Consider the following 18,240-nt stretch of genomic DNA (forward strand, 5'->3'; position numbering starts at 1 on the left):
TTCTCTTCGCCAAGTCTTCCCAACGTTCTCTCCCCTCTCCAGTCTACCATCTGGAAGGAGAAGAAGCGAATGTTAGTTAACAGACTAAGATAGAAAGGGATGGAGCGAAATACTTACGTTTTAAAGTATCTTAGGAATACAGTGGCAGAACCCTATCACTACTGTACGTAAGAATAAAACCCGGCTCTACCAAATATGCTGCAGAGGGATTGCAAAAAGTAAGAGTACACAAAATAAAAATAAAAACCGGTTGTATCACAAGTCGAATAGCACTGCAAAGCATGAAATGAACTTGGGCGTAGAAAGAGGAGACATCTACCGGCAACGAAGTGAACTTTATCGGTTCTGTTGCCTGTTTGCATTGGAAAATAATGGATGTGACCGCTATTTAATTTGTTTTGTGTCGATTATTGACCATTGGCCAAAGTGGAGGATCAAGTAAAAGAAAATAATAGGCGATATTTCTTTCTGCTGTGTTATACAAGCGTCGAACTCTTTCATGAGTGTCGATTACTCATAAAGGCAGTGCAATAAAAATCATGCGCAGTTTCGAAAGAGAGCTGCAAAGGGGGGGGGGCATTTAATGATAGAGAGCTCGGCTGGCATTGCTTTCATGTGGATATTAAAAATTTGAGCGTGTGAACATATGAATGACAGCTGATTATAGTACACGGTTCTCCGTTAAAAGTCAAACTGCGGTTTTACATCGCGGCTAAAACGCGCTTTCTTCTCATTGATATGGTTTTGAACTTATCTAATATAAATAAAGTATATTTATCGTTTCATTTCTTATGTCTGCATGTAAGATACACGCGGAACAGAATTCGACCTTTTTCTCTCAAAATGAGTATTGTACCTAAACTAGATGGAGCAGAGCCCTTCAGTAGCTGAAAGTCGCCCATCTAGTCAAGAAATTCCCCTCCTTCTAAAGTACGTTTCATTACAGTGTTCACTATAGCTCACAAATGCATTCTGTCTTGAAGAAAATGAATTAAATCCACATCTTTGAACATCTCTAACTAGAATGACAGTGGGTCAGTACTCCAGAACATGTGTAGCATCATGTATTTGTTAGAGCTTATATCCATCAATAGCAGTGGACCCCGTTGCAACTTCAAGATCAGGATTTATTGTTAGTGGCAGGATTCAAAATACACTGAAGAACTTATAAGGATGTCACAGCAAACCTCGTTACATGGCCAGTGATCGCACTTCCTCGGACAGTGAGTTGCCGCCGTACTGTCTCTTTAACACCTTAAAGACTGAAACAGAGAAGAGAAAGTGGGGAGGGGTAGTGAGAGGCACCACATTTAAGTGGGGGCAAGGAAAGAACCTACCCCCCCCCTACTGATTTGAAGATTCCCGGGCAGCACATGATTTTCCTTCTGGTAAAGGTATGCTTGAAAGAGGGTAAAGCTTTACGAAGCGAAAAGGTAAAGCCTTAGATTGTGGTTAAAGGCTGAATTTCTTCTAAATGGCGTATAAAAATTCAGTTTGTACCTCAGAGGAAACACATTACGTCTTCACTAACATCAGTAAGTTTGTTTAAGGAAACAAATGCATGGCTGTTTGAACACTTGTTTCTGTATTACCTTGTCAAGACAGAGATCTCTGTTTGGGCTCATTCGCCATCCATGGAGTGTTATTACATATCTCATAAGGAGTTACAAAACCTCTGCAACAGGCGGAAGTGACTGGGTAGCTCAGCCAGTAAATTGACTGTCAGGCTGGACGAGTAGAGCTTGTTTCGGGCATGGCCAGAAAACTGTATCGTTATGACTACGTCTCGACCAATTCTGGGGCCACCCAGCATCCAGTGAAATCAGTAATAGGCACAAAGCGGCCAGAGCGTGAATCTGATCACTCACTGTCGTCTTTTTGCCGATGTTCAGGGAATGTCTCCTATACGCTCCCACTGAGTGGTGGCTAGGCACAGGGGAACGTTAACATTCGCCTGCAGTACAGGCTGTAGCCTCGAAGAAGAAGAAATAGGAGGAGGCAGAGGAGGGGACATTAAAGTAAAATGTGGAAATTAAAGCCTCAATTAATATTCACACCTTTTGTTTATTGATTTATTCATCCGCGGTTACGTGTGTTCGTGTTTCATCGACACGGACGCCTGACACAGGTAATCTTCGATTCAGCGAATTTTCACTTCACTCGTGCTCAAGCGACCTACGCAGTTTGCACAGCACTAATTCTGTGTGTTATTGACGCATGGGCTTCAATTGAATTCATCACCAGAAGTAATGTAGTAATTGCTTCACTTTAATTGTACTTATTTCTAGTCACGAAGACTAATGCGTCGTTTTGCAGCACCCCTAAGGAAACTAGGCAAAAAATGGTCTCTAATGGGTCAAATTTAATTTGGAATTAATACACAAATTCAATTGTTTGATTAGTAAGGTTTCTTGCACCTTGAGAGGTCATCAGGAGGAAGGTGCCTCCATCTTTTATCTCCTTCATTAAAAGGTAAAGCTATCCCTGCAACAGGCCGTGCAGCCCCATAGGGTCGTGAGACGTCGAGGCTCCCATATTTTCTAGACATTCGGTTCACAGTAGGCGTAAGGTTGTCAGCCTTACGCGCCGGCCGCCCTTTACCCCCAGGAACATTCCTAGTACTCATTTTTGTTTGATGCTGAGTCTACCTCGGGGCGTAGTTCGGCTGAAAGGATTATGTCACTTGCAAAATGGATTAACGTCATCGGGAATCGAACCCGCGACCGTCCTGCTTGTGGCATATTGCCGTAACTAACTAGCTACTGCGTGTCCCCTCATCTCCTTAATTAGATATCAGAATCTGTTGAAAGCATTGACCTTGCGTAGCTTGTAATTCTAACACACAACGATTCAGTAGTCCTGCTACATTTTTCTTCTTTTATTTTCATTATCATCGTCATCATCATCATTGCGAGTATTATTATTTCTGCAGTGTCATCATCGTCTTGTGTTTTTAAGGGTAAAATTGGACAGGCAGCCAGAAGAAGACAGACGAAGAGTCTTTGAGGGATTTGTTATGTGAGTTATTGGAGGGTGACCAACCGATGAATAGATTAAACAACGAAGTGACCGAGATGATAGGAGCCAATCGACAGCCATGCACTGCGTCGGTGGCCGCTCAAGCTAGTCCAACAGTCAGTCCGTAACAATCAGGTAGAGGAAGTCCGGCCGGCGCTACACTAATAATGCCAATCCTTGCGTTGCACAATCTTTGCTGACAACAGGTATCACTCCATCTCGGAGTAGTCGTGTTTTGAATGCGCCCTATGCGACTTTACGTACCTCATTGCCTTTGAAGGAGCAGAGATAGCTCAGTCGGTATAGAAGATTGGACGACCGGGGAATCGGAGTTCAGTTCCTGGCAGGAGGAGGTATTTCTCTTCTCAACAACGCTGGGTCTGATGTACACCCGACTTCCTATCAGTGAGTCTGATGGGCTCTTTTTCCGAAGGTAAATCGATCGGAGCGTGAAGCTATTTGTCTGGAGGGACTGAGGAGAGCCACGGGAACCCTCAGTCACGATAGACGGTGTCCCAGCCGAGATTCTTACTCAGCACCTCCCGAATTCAGGCGTAGAGCGCTGCCGAGAGACCTACCTGTTCGGTTTTATGCCGCTAAGGAACTAAATTCATTGCCGTCGCCACAGACGCTCAACAACATGAACCTATCCTAAGACAGTTCAGTCCAGTTCGTATCTTCACAAGACTCTGCGATCCATTTTAATATTATCCTCACATCTGTACCCAGGTCTCAAAAGTCTGTCTTGCTTCTTAAGGCTTTATGACAATAGTGTTATATGGCATCCCATTTTCCCCAATGCTTTGCGCCTACTACGTACCCAACCCATCTCATCTGCCGTACAGTAATCGACCTAACATCAGCTCGCGAACAGTAAGCTCCTGGTAATGTAATTCCTTACGAAACTAGGCATTTGTTGTATATTCAAATTTCGTCGTTGCAAACTTTAAAAAAAAAAAGAAGATATGTGGCTGCCGCGTAGTGTGAGATGAGGCAGTGAAGGTGCTCGCTATGTCGTCATTTCCCTGTCAAGTGAGTTGTGACTAATATCATCTCCCCTCTCTCCCTTCCCTGCCTCCCTCTCAGCAGTGGCGCTGTATCAGCACTTGGCTCAGATCTGGATGTGTCCACGCCCGACTTTCCTTCCTGTCCAGATGGATGGTTGGATGGACAGAAATTCAGCAGTAATGACACAAAATTACATGCAGATTTTTGGTTTCTGTACAAAGTCCCCCCCACCGCCCCCTCTCTCGCTTCCATCTGTTTAAGAAAAATGAACTAAACATGATAGAAAAAGTATAGGTAATTGTCCAGCATGGCTTGCCTTGTTTCCGGTCATCACAACACTCCGATGCAGTACTCTATTGTTTGTGGGTTATTGATTAAGACCTTTATTTACTTGCTTTTATGTTACATAGAAACGAATTTCTAGACGGTATATTATTATTTTAAAATCACCTCGCTGAGACAAAGGAGGCACGCAATAGCGTAGTTGGTGGAGGCACAATGCTCGAAGCCGGAAGGTCGAGGGTTCGATCCCCGGTAAGGTCATTGGATTTTTTTTCAGTTTACCTAATCCAGCCGTAATATGACCCTGGGGTCGACTCAGCCTCTAACAGAAATGAGTACCAGGAATCTTCATGTGGGGTAAAGGGCGGCCGACACGTAAGGCTGACAACCTCACCGCCGTCTATGAGCCGATTATTTAGAAGATGTGGGAGCCTCGACGTCTCACAACCCTATGGGCCTTCACGGGCTGCCACAGGGATAGCTTTACCTTTTTTCTTACCTGCCTGAGGCAAAGACCTTGCACAGAGATATTCTGTTTATTCCATTTGTTTATGTTGTATTTGACTACTATAACAGTGAGCAATGAATTAGAAAGGATATGGAAGGAAAAGGCAGCTACCTAATTTGCATCACGAGACTGGGGCACTCTGTAGGTACGATGACCGGTTTCCGTTTGGAATACGAAGCAGGAGCAGTGCCCATTCAACTGCGACGTCCGGTTCATGACCTACAGTGGATGTGAATATGTAGGCCTCTATAGTGCATTTCCTTCCGTAGGCCAGTAAGAACCGTGGCCTCCAAATAATTGTAAAAGAAAACAAAATAAGTAATAATGCAAGACAGAATTATAAATAACACTTTATTATAACACTTCTTTAGAAGATGATAGTCGCTCAGCTGGTCAAGGAATTGCATGCCTTTTATGGGATCATACGTTCCATTATTATATTCACAAAGGCCTGTCAGTGGATCTTTAACTGGGCCAGATTAATCCGCTCCACACCCTATAGTGTCATTAGTCACTCAGGTGGTCAATAAATCCCCTTACCTTTTATGCAACACGAAGAACCGTTACTGCGTTCACAAGAGCCCGCCTGTGGACCCTTTTATATACGCCTACGTCTAGACCTTCCAAGTACAGTGGAACCCCGACTCACGAGTCCTGGTTATTCGAATTAACCGAGATACCGCAACCATGCCATGGAATGCGTTTGCATGATTGCTGGACGTTTTCAAATAAAGATTTTGAAAATGTTAATTTGTAATTGCATTTATTAATTTTTCCAAGTTTCGCCTATTTTAAAAGTTTTTTAATTTTGTAATAGAAATGTTGTGCGTTCCATTCCCCAGTAAGGCCATTCGACCGGTAACAGTAGCCACGCGGTCTGAGGAATGTACTGTCTTCACTCACTTGGACTCTGGGATCCTGGGTTCGAATCCCACTCAGGGCATGAATGTTTCGTGTGTGTATGCGTTTATTCTGTGTTTGTGTTGTCCTGTGTTTAGGTAGAGGTCTTGCGACGGGCTGATCACCCGTCAAAGGAGTCCTACCCTCGGTGAATAAAAGGATTACGGAATTGAATAAGAGGCCAAGACCCTGAGTGGCCTGGAAAAGCCAGTGAAAATAAAATGAGGCCATTGGACTTTTCAGTTAATCTAATCCTTTCAGGCGCCCTGTGGCCCTGGGGGTCGACTCAGCCTCTAACAGAAATGAGTACCAGGAATCGTCCTTGGGGTAAAGAGCTGCCGGCGCTTAAGGCTGACCTCACCGCCATCTGTGAGCCGATTGTCTACAAAATGTGGACTCCTCGACGTCTGACAACTCTGTGGGCTTCCACGGCCTGTCACATGGATATCTTTACCTTAGCTTTACATTATAATGGTGTTTCTTTCGTGGAAAAGAATTCAATCCAATTATCCGAATTTTCTATCATCCGAACAACCTTTGTCATTAATTAATTCCAATAGTCGGCGTTCTACTGTAGTCTGTTTTATTAAGATTTTAAACCAAAGGGTTGAATGCAGTTTTTGTTTCTTATGCGTGTTACATACCCTACCCATCTGAATCTTTGTGATCGTCCTGAGCACTACTAGGTTAAGACTCATCATTTTTTTGCCTCAGCCTTTATCCTTCCTCGCTGCTGGGAACGAATCAAAAATCGTCCGTATAAAATATGGTATCTTGCAATTAAAATAAACGCATTACTCTGCAGTTTGTTATGCGCTGTTGTCTTGTATATTTGGACTTTCCCTTTATTACTGAGAACAATAAATTTCCAAGAACGTTTACAAAGAAATCTCAGCCAGATTATTGCACAAGGAAGTAGCTTTATAAGAATTATTACGGAGAAATCAGAAATTGTAACTGATAAAAAAGAGCCTTTTTTGTGTACTTTGTGGGTGGGTGTACTATATACACATTGCTGCCTAAATCACTTGAGAAATATATTACCCATTGCCGTGCCATAAAAATTCACAACAGATCAAACACTGTAGACTGTCTCTCTCTCTCTCTCTGTTATATTTTATAGCAGATTCCCCCCTCCCCCCACTTCGCTCCACTTTACATACTGTATTTATACGACCCACCTATTATAAACTATGAGTTTACCAAACACATGACAATATTCCAGTATTATACATAACAGAGGCGCCATTGGGTTTTTTTTTTCAATTCTTATCACAGCGTAATAGCTTGGTCTGCCTTATCATTTCTCTTGGGTATATAAAGCCTGCATTACAATTTTAGCCATACTAATGTAAGCCTATATTTAAAAAAGAACTCCCTTTTCCTCTTTTTCTCTGAATCCGGCGAATGGAATGAGCCTTCCATGTGCATGACAACCCAATATTTCTGCGACATAAATTGGCGAAAGAGTAGAAATCTCCGAACCGTTTACGATACGTGATATGTTCATTGTACACAGTTGTGCGATTTAAAAACGCCTCTTTCCGATCAGTGATGCTATTTAAGTGAGACTTGCTTTCCTCCGGTACTAGTTATGCAGTAATAGGACATGTTTCGCTTCCAGTCTTTTTAGAATTCTGTCGTCGAACTTTAAAACTGAATCTCGGTGTATTTTATTCTTACATTATAGTACTATTTTCGCTCCGAAATGAAACAGCAATGCACAGCAATGACAAAAACTCGTAACAAATAATTTAGCTTGCAGTTCTCTTTAACTGAAGAATGATGTGGGCATGTAGGATATTGGTGGGAAAGCCAGAAGGAAAGAGACAACTGGGAAGACCAAAGTGTAGGTAGGTGGACAATATTAAAATGGATCTTAGAGAGATAGGATGGGATAGTATGAATTGGATTGATCTGACTCAGGATAGGGACCAGTGGAGGGCTCTTGTGAACTTGTGAACATGGTGATGAACCTTCAGGTTCAATAAAATGCTTGGAACTTATTGAGTAGCTGCAGATTTGTCTTCTCCTCAAGTAGGGCTCAGCTCCATATTTGCTAGTGTGGTGGGACTAAGTCCCTTGTACTGCGGCCACTTCTGGCCTATTGTACCGGCCCCAGATGATAGGTGAGGGTGATTGTGGAGCAATTGGTGGAATGAAGATTGGCAAGGGAAACCGAAGTACTCGGAGAAAACCATCCCCAGCGCCACTTTGTGTACCACAAATCCCACTTGACCAGACCCGGGATCGAACCGGGGACGCCGCGGTGGGAAGCCAGCTACTAACCTCTTGAGCTATGGCGCGTCCCTCAACTCCATAAATAAGTTCTCTTTAACTCTGGCGGTCCGGTTTCGGGCGGAGCATTTCTTAGCTAGCTCAAAGACTGTTCGGTCATCAAGAAGGAGTTGTGTCAAAGAGTTACCGCATTTGTTGATTTATTTAACGACACTTTATCATCGAGTATGGCCGCACCATAGCTCAAGCTTTTAGTCGCTGGCTTCCCACCGCGGCGGCCCGGGTTCGATTCCGGGTCTGGTCAAGTGGGATTTGTGGTGGACAAAGTGGCACTGGGGCGGGTTTTCTCCGAGTAATTCGGTTTCCCCTGCCAATCTTCATTCCACCAAATACTCCATCGTCATAAGCACTCTGGGCAGGTACAATAAGCCAATCAGTGGCCTACGTGCCGAGTGGTCCCAGCTGGACTCCACCCCCCCACTGTGCGAATTAAAAAAAAATCACCGAGTGGGTTGTAGTGGCCGCAACGTTCTAGACTTGTATTTTATTCTGGGTTCGAATCTCGGCCGGCACACTTGCTTTCTTTACTTTTTTGTGGCTCTGTTCAGACTTTCCAAACAAATTCTATAATAATCCCTGTTAGGCCTTAACTGTTTCTTTCAAATACTTGCTAGTTCATTATTCACCAGTCACCATTTGACGTCATGTATTCGTAAAATGAACAACACAAAGACACTGTAGGTTATATTACATGACATTAACAGTGTTTTTTATTTTCTTTTGGCGCTACAGCCCCAATTTATGCCTTGGCCTACCTCTATGAAACTCTCCGTTTCACTTCGGTTTACTAGATCTTAGACATTCGGTAGGACTCCTTGGCGGGTGATCTGCTTGTCGCAAGGCCTTTATCCGTACGCAAAAACTGAACATTCATGCCCTGAGTGGGATTCGAGCCCACGATCCCGGCTTCCTAGCGAGAGAAGATAGTGCATGCCTTAGACCGCTCGTCTACTGTGACCGGCCATTAACAGTGTTACAATTGACAAATTCTGTAAGACGTGCAAGGAACCGTTTAAGAGTTCTTTTGAGGTAGGATGAAATAAGTAATATGGCAAAGTTGCCCTCGTGCCTAGGCATCACAGTACGTTGACATATAGAGGCAATGGATGTAAGCTTACTCCTGTTCTCAACTTCTGCAGGAGGTAAATGATTTACTTCGTTTTTCAGTCACGTGATCCCTGAGGACATAATCGACTATATCCGTTGGGTAGGAGCCTGGGTTCATGCTGAAATTCGTCTGTACATGATGACGAAGAATATTTGCACCTTCCATAGACAACTATCGCACTTCTCAAGTTGTCCCTGTGCTTGACTAATTAAGCACTACACTATGAAAGCGTATGAGGAAGTGGATGTATAGATCCACATTTCTTGGCCTCGGCACTAGTTGGAGATGAGTGGTCAGCTTCACACCCCGGCCGCTTTACCCCCGGGGAAAGATCCCCCGGTGCACATTGGATAGGGGGCTGTGTGGATCACGGAGCCAGTCTGGACGACTCGGAGAAAACAAAATGCTTAACCCTACCGGAACTCGAACTCCAGCCCTTCGGTCGTCCAGCACGTAGCCAATCGCTATACCGACTCCGCTATCCCGGATCTTTTTTCTTCTTCTTCCCCCCCCCCCTTGACACTACAGCTCCAGTGGGCCTACGCCTACCTCCATGAACTTCTCCGTTCATTTCGGTTTTTCTAGATCTTACACATTCGGTAGGACTCCTTGGGCGGGTGATCAGCTCGTCGCAGTGCCTCTACCTGTACACAAACACAGAAAAACGCACACACAAACATGCCTTGAGTGGGATTCGAACCCACGATCCTTGTTTCCAAGCGAGCGAAGACGGTACATGCCTTAGACCGCTCGGCTACCGTGACCGGCAAAGATCCACATATAGTGCACCTAAACTGTTAATGGATGGCAAGAAACTATTCTTTAGTGAACTTCTTCACCGTGAAATAGTTCCAGTCAGGAAGAGTGAATAATTCTAAGCGAAATATCTTTTGCATATTTTTGAAACTGATAAACATGGGAACATTCTGAGACTGATACGAAGAGAATACGAAGAATTTTGTTGTTTTGGATGGATTAACTAGATGAGGGGCGAAAGAAATAAAACACAAATCCATTACAATGAGAGGATGTTCCAAACTCTATTACCAACCCTCTTTCTGTAATCTTAATTTCGAAGGTATTTTCCGCTAAAGCCAAAAGCCGAAAGCAGGAGGGGCATAACGTTGCAATCGAAACGCAATGCTATAGCTAGCGGCTTGTGTATAAAATAATAGCACTTTGGGGACAGTGATTACAAGTAAGAGGATTGGAGTCAGATGTAGCAGTGTAATGGCGGTACCGTGTCGTGTGACGTCACGCGAGAAAGAGGGGGAAGAGGTTTCCTATGCGGTACGATTCCAAAGAGCTTCAGTACGGGATTTTTTTTTTTTTGTATTTCTATTGTTGTTAATAAGTATAATTGGTGTCATAGTAGGCTGTTGATAAATTTATTTTAGTAAATTAAGTAAATATGTGGTAATTACTAAAGTTACCGTATTTAAATTTTTAGACATTTTTTAAATGTTGCTTTATAAACCGTTTGCATATTCTTCCAGTATCTGCCATCATTACAACGAGTTCGGATTTAGAGGTTTAGCCACTGCGCATGTCGTAGCTATTTCGCAGTTTCGGCCTCCTGCAATCCTCGTGTTGAGTGTACTCCGAAAACTTTGAGTAGCTACAACACTCAACGTGGCCAAACCCCGAAATTCGAAGTTACACGTTAGATAGAGGCCCCTAAAACCAAAGGACGGATATATTTACCATCATAATATTTTCGAGTCTGTGCTAAAATGTTACCTGCAACTCAGAAGTTCTCTCGTCTTGTGAGCTACATTCGTCGAATATGTCGGTAAGAATGCACCCTGTAGCATGGCCTTCATGGCAGCCCCATTAAATTCATCCGCTTTGTTAAAGTGTCCATAGGATACTCAAACATATATTCTCATTATTATATTTAAGCATCCTGTTACACTCTACACAATATATGACACAAACTCCGTCCTAAGTGCAACAATTCATTGTAGTTCTTTCGTCTTCCTTTCTTCTACACTACATGTTTCGGCCGTAAATGGCCATCATCAGGTGTGTACTCTCACGTAGCTGCTACACTGCACGTAGTTTAAAATTTAAAAAACACTAGTCTTCCCAATTGTTCATTTTTCCATTGCTAACAGGTCCCGATATATCAGAATCCTCCCCGCTGATCTCAGTCAGATATGTACAAAATATTAGTTAACCGACACACGTCAATTTGATTTTTAAAAACTGGCACTTTTAAAATCTTCAATTCCAATTTAAAAATTTCTTTAATTTTTTTTTCCTCAAATTTTAAAATTTAAAATTCTCAGGGGTATCCACCCTATGTCTATAGTGCTGCAGCGGCTACTTCTTGTTTTCAGCACTGTTCAGGTATTATTCTGTGTAGGCTCCCTGTGTGCTTGCTGCTGCTTATCTTTTCTAAGCAGCGGCACGCACAGAAGAAAGGAAGACGAAAGAACTACAATAAATTGTTGCACTTAGGACGGAGTTTGTGACATATATTATATATTCTCATACTAAAACTTAATTTCCTTCTTGTAAGAAGTGCAAATGTTTCTCAACCGACTTGACGCATTCTCCTGCTGGTAGGCAACATGGCGTCAGACTGAATAAGATGAGAGTTCTCGAAAATAACTTCCCTTAATGATTAGTGCAATACCAAAATAATTTTAAAACTCTATTTCTTTGAAAAAAGCTTCTTTCTCTTTCTATGTTATGTCAAGACTCTTTGGGAATATGACCTATGAGAAGCAACATGCAACACTGATTTAGAAGACTGTAAACCGACTTTCATTTGGTTTACCTAAGCATACTTCTTAATGTATCAGATGTTCACATTACAGAAGCATCTGTAAATTTTGCACATGTACAATGTTGTTAGGTCAGTGGGATGTTCCAGCAGTAGGACATTTGCCCAATTATTAGTCAACATGAAGCTTGCACGGAGAGGGACAAGGAATGCTTACAGAATTTTGAAGACCAAGGAGGTGGGAGGATATTATTAACATGAATCTCAAGGTAATGTTGATGAGAAGTGGATGGAACAGGCTCAGGATCGTGTTCAACGGTCAGCTCTCGTGTTAGCGATGTTAAAGGTTCGAGTTCTGCTACTGGAGAGGTGGTTAGTTAGTTAGTTAGTTAGTTAGTTATTGGAGAGGGTGGGTTTCCCCATGCTTCCCTCTATGATATTCTACCAGTCTCTATATCCTACCGATATTGGTGCGTACCATCAGTTCCGACCGAGCCAGCGAGTTCGGCCTCCACTAGCTTGCCGGTATCTATAATGCTTCCCCCATCTATCAGAGGCGTTAGAGACTACTTGTTTGGCGGGAAACGTCTTTGAATTTGGCTCAGTGACCTCCTTTGGATATATGAGGTTCTCTTACGTGCCGTAAAGCTACGACACGGGACATACGGCTTAAAGTCCCTCCCGGAGGACTTGTTCCCTGAATTTTTCCGCCCTTAAAAATTCGACGACCTCCGCCGGGTTTGAACCCGCGTACCACGAGTCATGAGGTGGGAACGTTACCTCTAGACTACGGAGGCCGCTGGAGAGGTGGTTACTTATGTTATTTCCGTGTGTCACACTAAAGACATTCTGGAATGTGTCGCAGCCATTTCTTTCAGAGTTCTTCCGAATTTCTCTATTCACAGCCACATTCACATATTAAATTGACGCCACGTCTTCTCAGCGTTGTTACGGTGTCACAGAATATCCAAATAAACAACCCGATGAGAACCTCCTCTTTCACTATTTCGTATTTCTCTGTGGCCCCACCCTCCAGCTTCATCGATTTTATATAAGGTTAATTGTCCCGTCGTATTAATGGCGCGGTGCGTAATTGTTAGCAGTTGTAGGAAATTGTTTTCCAATGCGAAACGCTGCCTTGTGTAATATTTGAACAGTTTTGGAAAATATCTGTACCCCCTGCCCCCCAAATATCAGTTGATCGTAGAGCTGTGAAAGGAAAATAATATTAATTAAGGTAAAATAAATGTTAATTGTAAATTGAAAACAAAATGGATCATTTATAGAAATATTCTAGTTTAAAGGAAGCTTTGTATTGGGCGCCATGTTTTGTTGCTTATCCGTTGACTGCCCTTCAGCTAGATGCGTTTCTACTGCAAATGCAGTTTATAAATCTACGGATATCTTTAGAAACTCGCGGTTAAATGTAAACATCCTTAACTGATTGTTTTGTTTTGTCCTCTGTTGTCTCATTGCTGTTGCTTGTATTCATGCGGACTCTGTAACTGGCCACTGACTGTTGATCGCGACACGTAAATAATTTAGGAATTGAATTATTATGAAATAAATTGCCTCTTTCTTGTATTTTATATGTGTTTTTTTATTTTTCTTCACTCGTGCTCACTTTGTAATTGTTTTTTGGGGCTGTTAAGTTTGCACACATATATATATATAAATAAGGACTGAATTGAATTGCATCATTGTTGTGCCAGGAGTCATACCATGTTGAAAATACCGGTTCTCGTCCGATTAGCACAATTAAGTGACATTGGGCGTGGTTAGTACTGGGATGGATGACCACTTGGGAACACCACGGGCCGTTGTGACCTAAATTTATTTTATTGCTGTCGTACTTTATACTGGACCTGGTTCTTCCAGTCATTAAAATACTAATCGTACTCATTGTAAATGTATACATTTCACTTTCCTTGGTTCTTAATGATAACTTTGATTTCTGGTAATGGAATTATTATTGTTGTTGTTGTTGTTTTTGTCTTTGTTTGTTTGTACAAGTTTATTTTGTTTGTCCTCTTTCTTGTGATTTTATTAACATCGGCCATTAGAGTATTGAGATGTTAAAATTTTAATAATAATAATTATTATTATTTATTTGTTCTCAGTAACACTTAGATTTATGTTAATGAAATTATTATTATTGCTATTATCATTTGTTTGTTTGTTTACTTGTCTGCGTTATTGATTTATGTTAATTAAATTATTATTGTTGTTGTTGGTTTGTTTGTTTATTTACTTGTCTGCATTATTGTGTTTTCCTCCAGTGCTTGTCTGTAATTTGTCTTTGACTTTATGTAATGTTTGTCCATAATGTACTTACTTGTATCTACCCTGTGCTCTGTCTGTAATTGGCCTTGCGGCTGTTGACTCGGCACATAAATAATAAAGAATTGAATTGAATTATTATTATATGTCTAGTCTTCATATTGTATTTGTCCTTAATGCAATTACAAGTATCTACACTGTGCTGTGTCTGTAATTGGGCTTGTAGCTGTTTGCTCGACACGTAAATAATAAAGAATTATATCCATAATTTGTATATATTAACCGTCTTGTAGTGCATACAATTTCACTTGTCACTACACACATACGTCCAGCAATACAACGCACGCAGCCACATAAGAAAGACACATCGTAAGACACAGTATATACACAATTAAAACATAAGAAGAACGACTCCCATAACGGATGAATGGCATTACTCACGAGTTTGATATACGACATGTAAGTTGATAGATCTTAACAAGTTTTAATATATAAATTTTATTATTGAACAACGACGAACACACATTTTATATCATTTTATAAATGGACACTTGATGGCAGGCAGTGCAATGGTTTAACGTGATTAATACACCTGAGGATGGCAGAATGATGCCGAAACATGTAGTGTGAAGTGACAAGTGAAATTGTATGCACTAAAAGACGGTTAATATATACATATTATGGATACGAATCAGTGCAACAGGACGCTAAAATACAACATTAATAAAGAATTGATTTGAATTATTATTGTATCAAAATGTTATACTACCACAGTCAATAAGTTTGTGGAATGGCCTCAAATCGTCGTTGCATTGCACTACAGCGGATAGGTTGAGGCACGATATGATGCCCTGTCGGTTCATCTCTCGTCACAGCAAGAGGCAGTTTTGTGCAAAATACGGCCCCTACTGTGAACTACAGTTAAATGCAAGTGGCGGAAATCGCAAATGTGGCAGTTGAAACAACGGGCAAACATCAAGTTCTGCCAAAAACTAGGCAAATCCCCTAGCGAAACGTTTGGCGTAAGAAGAATTGGCTGTTGCTACACGACAACGCCCCTGCACATCGCTCTGTTCTTGTCCAAGAGGAACTGGCAAGGCAACAGGTCACCGTTTTGCCACACCCTCCGTACTCATCTGATCTCGCACCATGCGGTTTCTTTCTCTTTCACCGCTTGAAAGCAAAGCTACGTGGTCGTAGATTTCAGTCGTCCGAAGAGGTCGTCATTGCCACAAGAGACGCCGTACGGGAATTTCCTGCCAATACGTTTCAGCAATGTTTTCGGCAGCTATACCAATATTGGCAGACTTGCATAGCGGCCAACGGCAACTATTTTGAGGGCCGATGTGGATCTGTGTAAGTGTATGTGAATACCTTGTAATATGATGCCATAAAACCACATTCCACGAACTTAATGACTCTACCACGTAAATTGCCTTGTTCTGTATTTTTTGTGTGTCCTGTTTCGTTTCTTTATTCATACATACTTTCTAATTGGCCTTTGGACCTGTACGTTTGCTCATAAATAAATAAAAACTTAATAATATCCGATTATTATATGTCTAATTAAAGCAACTGGCTTCAGAAGTCCTGTAAAATCCCAAGAACTGCATGGTACCAGAGGCTCTCAGAGTGAGACTTGAAGTGTCGTGTCTTTAAGAATTGATGTTCTTTGGCATTTACGCTCTAGCACGCTGTAGCAAATGAAAATGTTTGCAAGCAGAAGAAGTAGGTGGTAGATTTCCCCTTGTGTCTCATTTCAATAGATTGGAAGGAAACTCGAAGTGGCCCTGCGAACAAACCAAGAACAAGAACCGATAGGAAATGAGATGGGCGCATAAGAATTGTGTTCTCTGTGAACACCCGTTGTTTAGTTTCTAGGTAGAAGGATGGTCTAGTAATAGTATTCTGCCTTTCAGAGTGCTGAAGAAAACAGTTGAATCTAAGAGAGATAAAGTAGCGAGATTATGTATCCTGCACAGAATATTGTTAAGATAATTAACTTAGGAATGACAGGATGGTTGAAACCAAGAAATAATATACATTAAACAATGTTATATGAAAATATCAATGGAAAGAGACCGCCTGATGCATCTTGGCATAATTAAAACCGTACTAGGCTTATTGAAACGTCGTAGAAAAATAAGTCATGAAGACTTGAACCAGAGGGAGTTGCCTGAGGGTAAGATCCAATTGCGGGCTTTTGTCTGGACTCTCATCAATTTCTGTGTTCCATTTGAGCATGGAATTTCGTGATTGGCCAAGTGGACATTATATTCTAAATGAATTACCCGTAGTGTGGCGTTAATATGTTAGTTTTTTTCCCCTGGCACTCCAGCCCCAGTGGGCCTAGGCCCACCTCCATGAACTTCTCCGTTCACTTCGGTTTTTCTAGATCTTACACATTCGGTAGGACTCCTTGGGCGGGTGATCAGCTCGTCGCAAGGCCTCTACCTGTACACAAACACAGAAAAACGCACATACACAAACTAAACATCCATGCCCTGAGTGGGATTCGAACCCACGATCCCGGTTTCCAAGCGAGCGAAGACAGTACCTGCCTTAGACCGCGCGGCTACCATGACCGGCTAATATGTTAGTTACCTATTAATAATTCAGGTAAGTTATGTTTTGGAACTTTATTTGAAGAGTACTCTCTACAGGGTAGTCAGTTGAAGGTCAACGGACGTTTCGAAAGAATAATAAGCCGAGCAAGATACCGGTGTGAAAGCAGGTGGAAAGCAACGCGATATCTTGCTCCGAAACGTCGGTTTACTTTCAACGGATTACACGACGTTATATCCGAGAAGATAACCACCACTGTGAGAACGGAAATTCCTAAAATGGGACTTTTTTTCTTTGTGAGAAGCGTAAACCTACTAAGGAATCAATTTTTCTGGAATTGTAGCTGAGATTTGTAAACACCCAGTCGTGTCAGCCATGTATAACTGCAGCCAAATCACCTAACTACTGTTCAGTTGATGTGTGTGTATGTTTCTGCTGAATACAAAGAACCAGAACATGTGTGCAGTGTGCCGTGACGACAGAGAAGGCAAAACGAAGGTGGACGAGAGGAAAATAAAGACAGCTGCCGGTAATAATAAGATCCAAATCACGACGGTGATCAGGAGAGAAAAGAAATAGATTAAATTATGAAATAAATAAGAATTGTATATGGTTTTTGGTCTTCTGTAATAACAATAGGAAGAAGAAGAAGGGAATAGGAAGGGGGGGGGACGAAGAGCCGAAATGAAAAGAAATGTTTCTAGTAATTCGAACCGGATCCAGGTGTCTTGCAATGAACATGCCCTTGGGAGGGGAAAAGGCAGAACAGTATATGAAGTAAGTTAGTACACAGTTCGTTAAATACAGTTCGTCTAGATAATTTATGGTTCAGAATCACGAAAACTCTTTCATACATATATTGTACTTTCTTTTAAAAACTAACACGTACTTCCGGTTCTAGAACCTAGTAAATACCCATTTTTGTAAACCAAGCCGCAAGGCTTCAAGAGAACTGTACTCTTGTTCCATAGTAGAACTGTGGCTTGCGAGCCATAGTAGGCTGTTGGTCGACTGTCAGGGCCGCGTAGTTAGAAGAGAGCTGTCAGAATAGGACTGACTGACAGTAGAGTCACAAGTGAACCGCGCTGATACCAAGGCCTACCGCGGAGCGCGGTCTTCAGTTGCTACCATCCGTCTCCTATCCTAAAGACTTCGCTAAGATTCAACTGAATGTTTTATTTACTTCTGACGTATTTAACGGCGCTGCCAGTAGCTCCAGCTATGTATCGTATAGTGACAGGATTAATGTATACTAAATCAGAAAAGCGGTCTGTCCCCACCATTTGCATTGAGAGACCGAGGAAAACCATAATAGATCTCAGGATAATCGGTGTCCCGGCAGAGATTCGAAATTGGTTTCTCCGAAATACAACTCAGAAGCCATGTGACAGCTTCGTCGGACCCACATGATGTCCTGAAGCATTTGAAATAGTCAGTATTTCATGTATTTTTGTGTTGCTAGTGGGGTGGGACTAAGTCCCTTGTAGGCCGCGCCATAGCTCAAGCGGTTAGTCGCTGGCTTCCCATCGCGGCGGCCCGGGT

The 18,240-nt window shown here is 42.1% G+C and overlaps 1 protein-coding gene and 1 pseudogene across 5 annotated transcripts in view; both read left to right on the forward strand.

Moving 5' to 3' along the window:
- LOC111868734 (homeobox protein cut) overlaps positions 1–18,240 on the forward strand; it is a 394,707-nt gene that overhangs the window by 269,121 nt on the left and 107,346 nt on the right. The window lies entirely within an intron of this gene.
- LOC111868754 lies at positions 13,561–13,679 on the forward strand (annotated as a pseudogene).

Source organism: Cryptotermes secundus, unplaced genomic scaffold (genome assembly GCF_002891405.2).
Source record: "Cryptotermes secundus unplaced genomic scaffold, Csec_1.0 scaffold13, whole genome shotgun sequence".
In the NCBI taxonomy this organism is placed as follows: Eukaryota; Metazoa; Arthropoda; class Insecta; order Blattodea; family Kalotermitidae; genus Cryptotermes; species Cryptotermes secundus.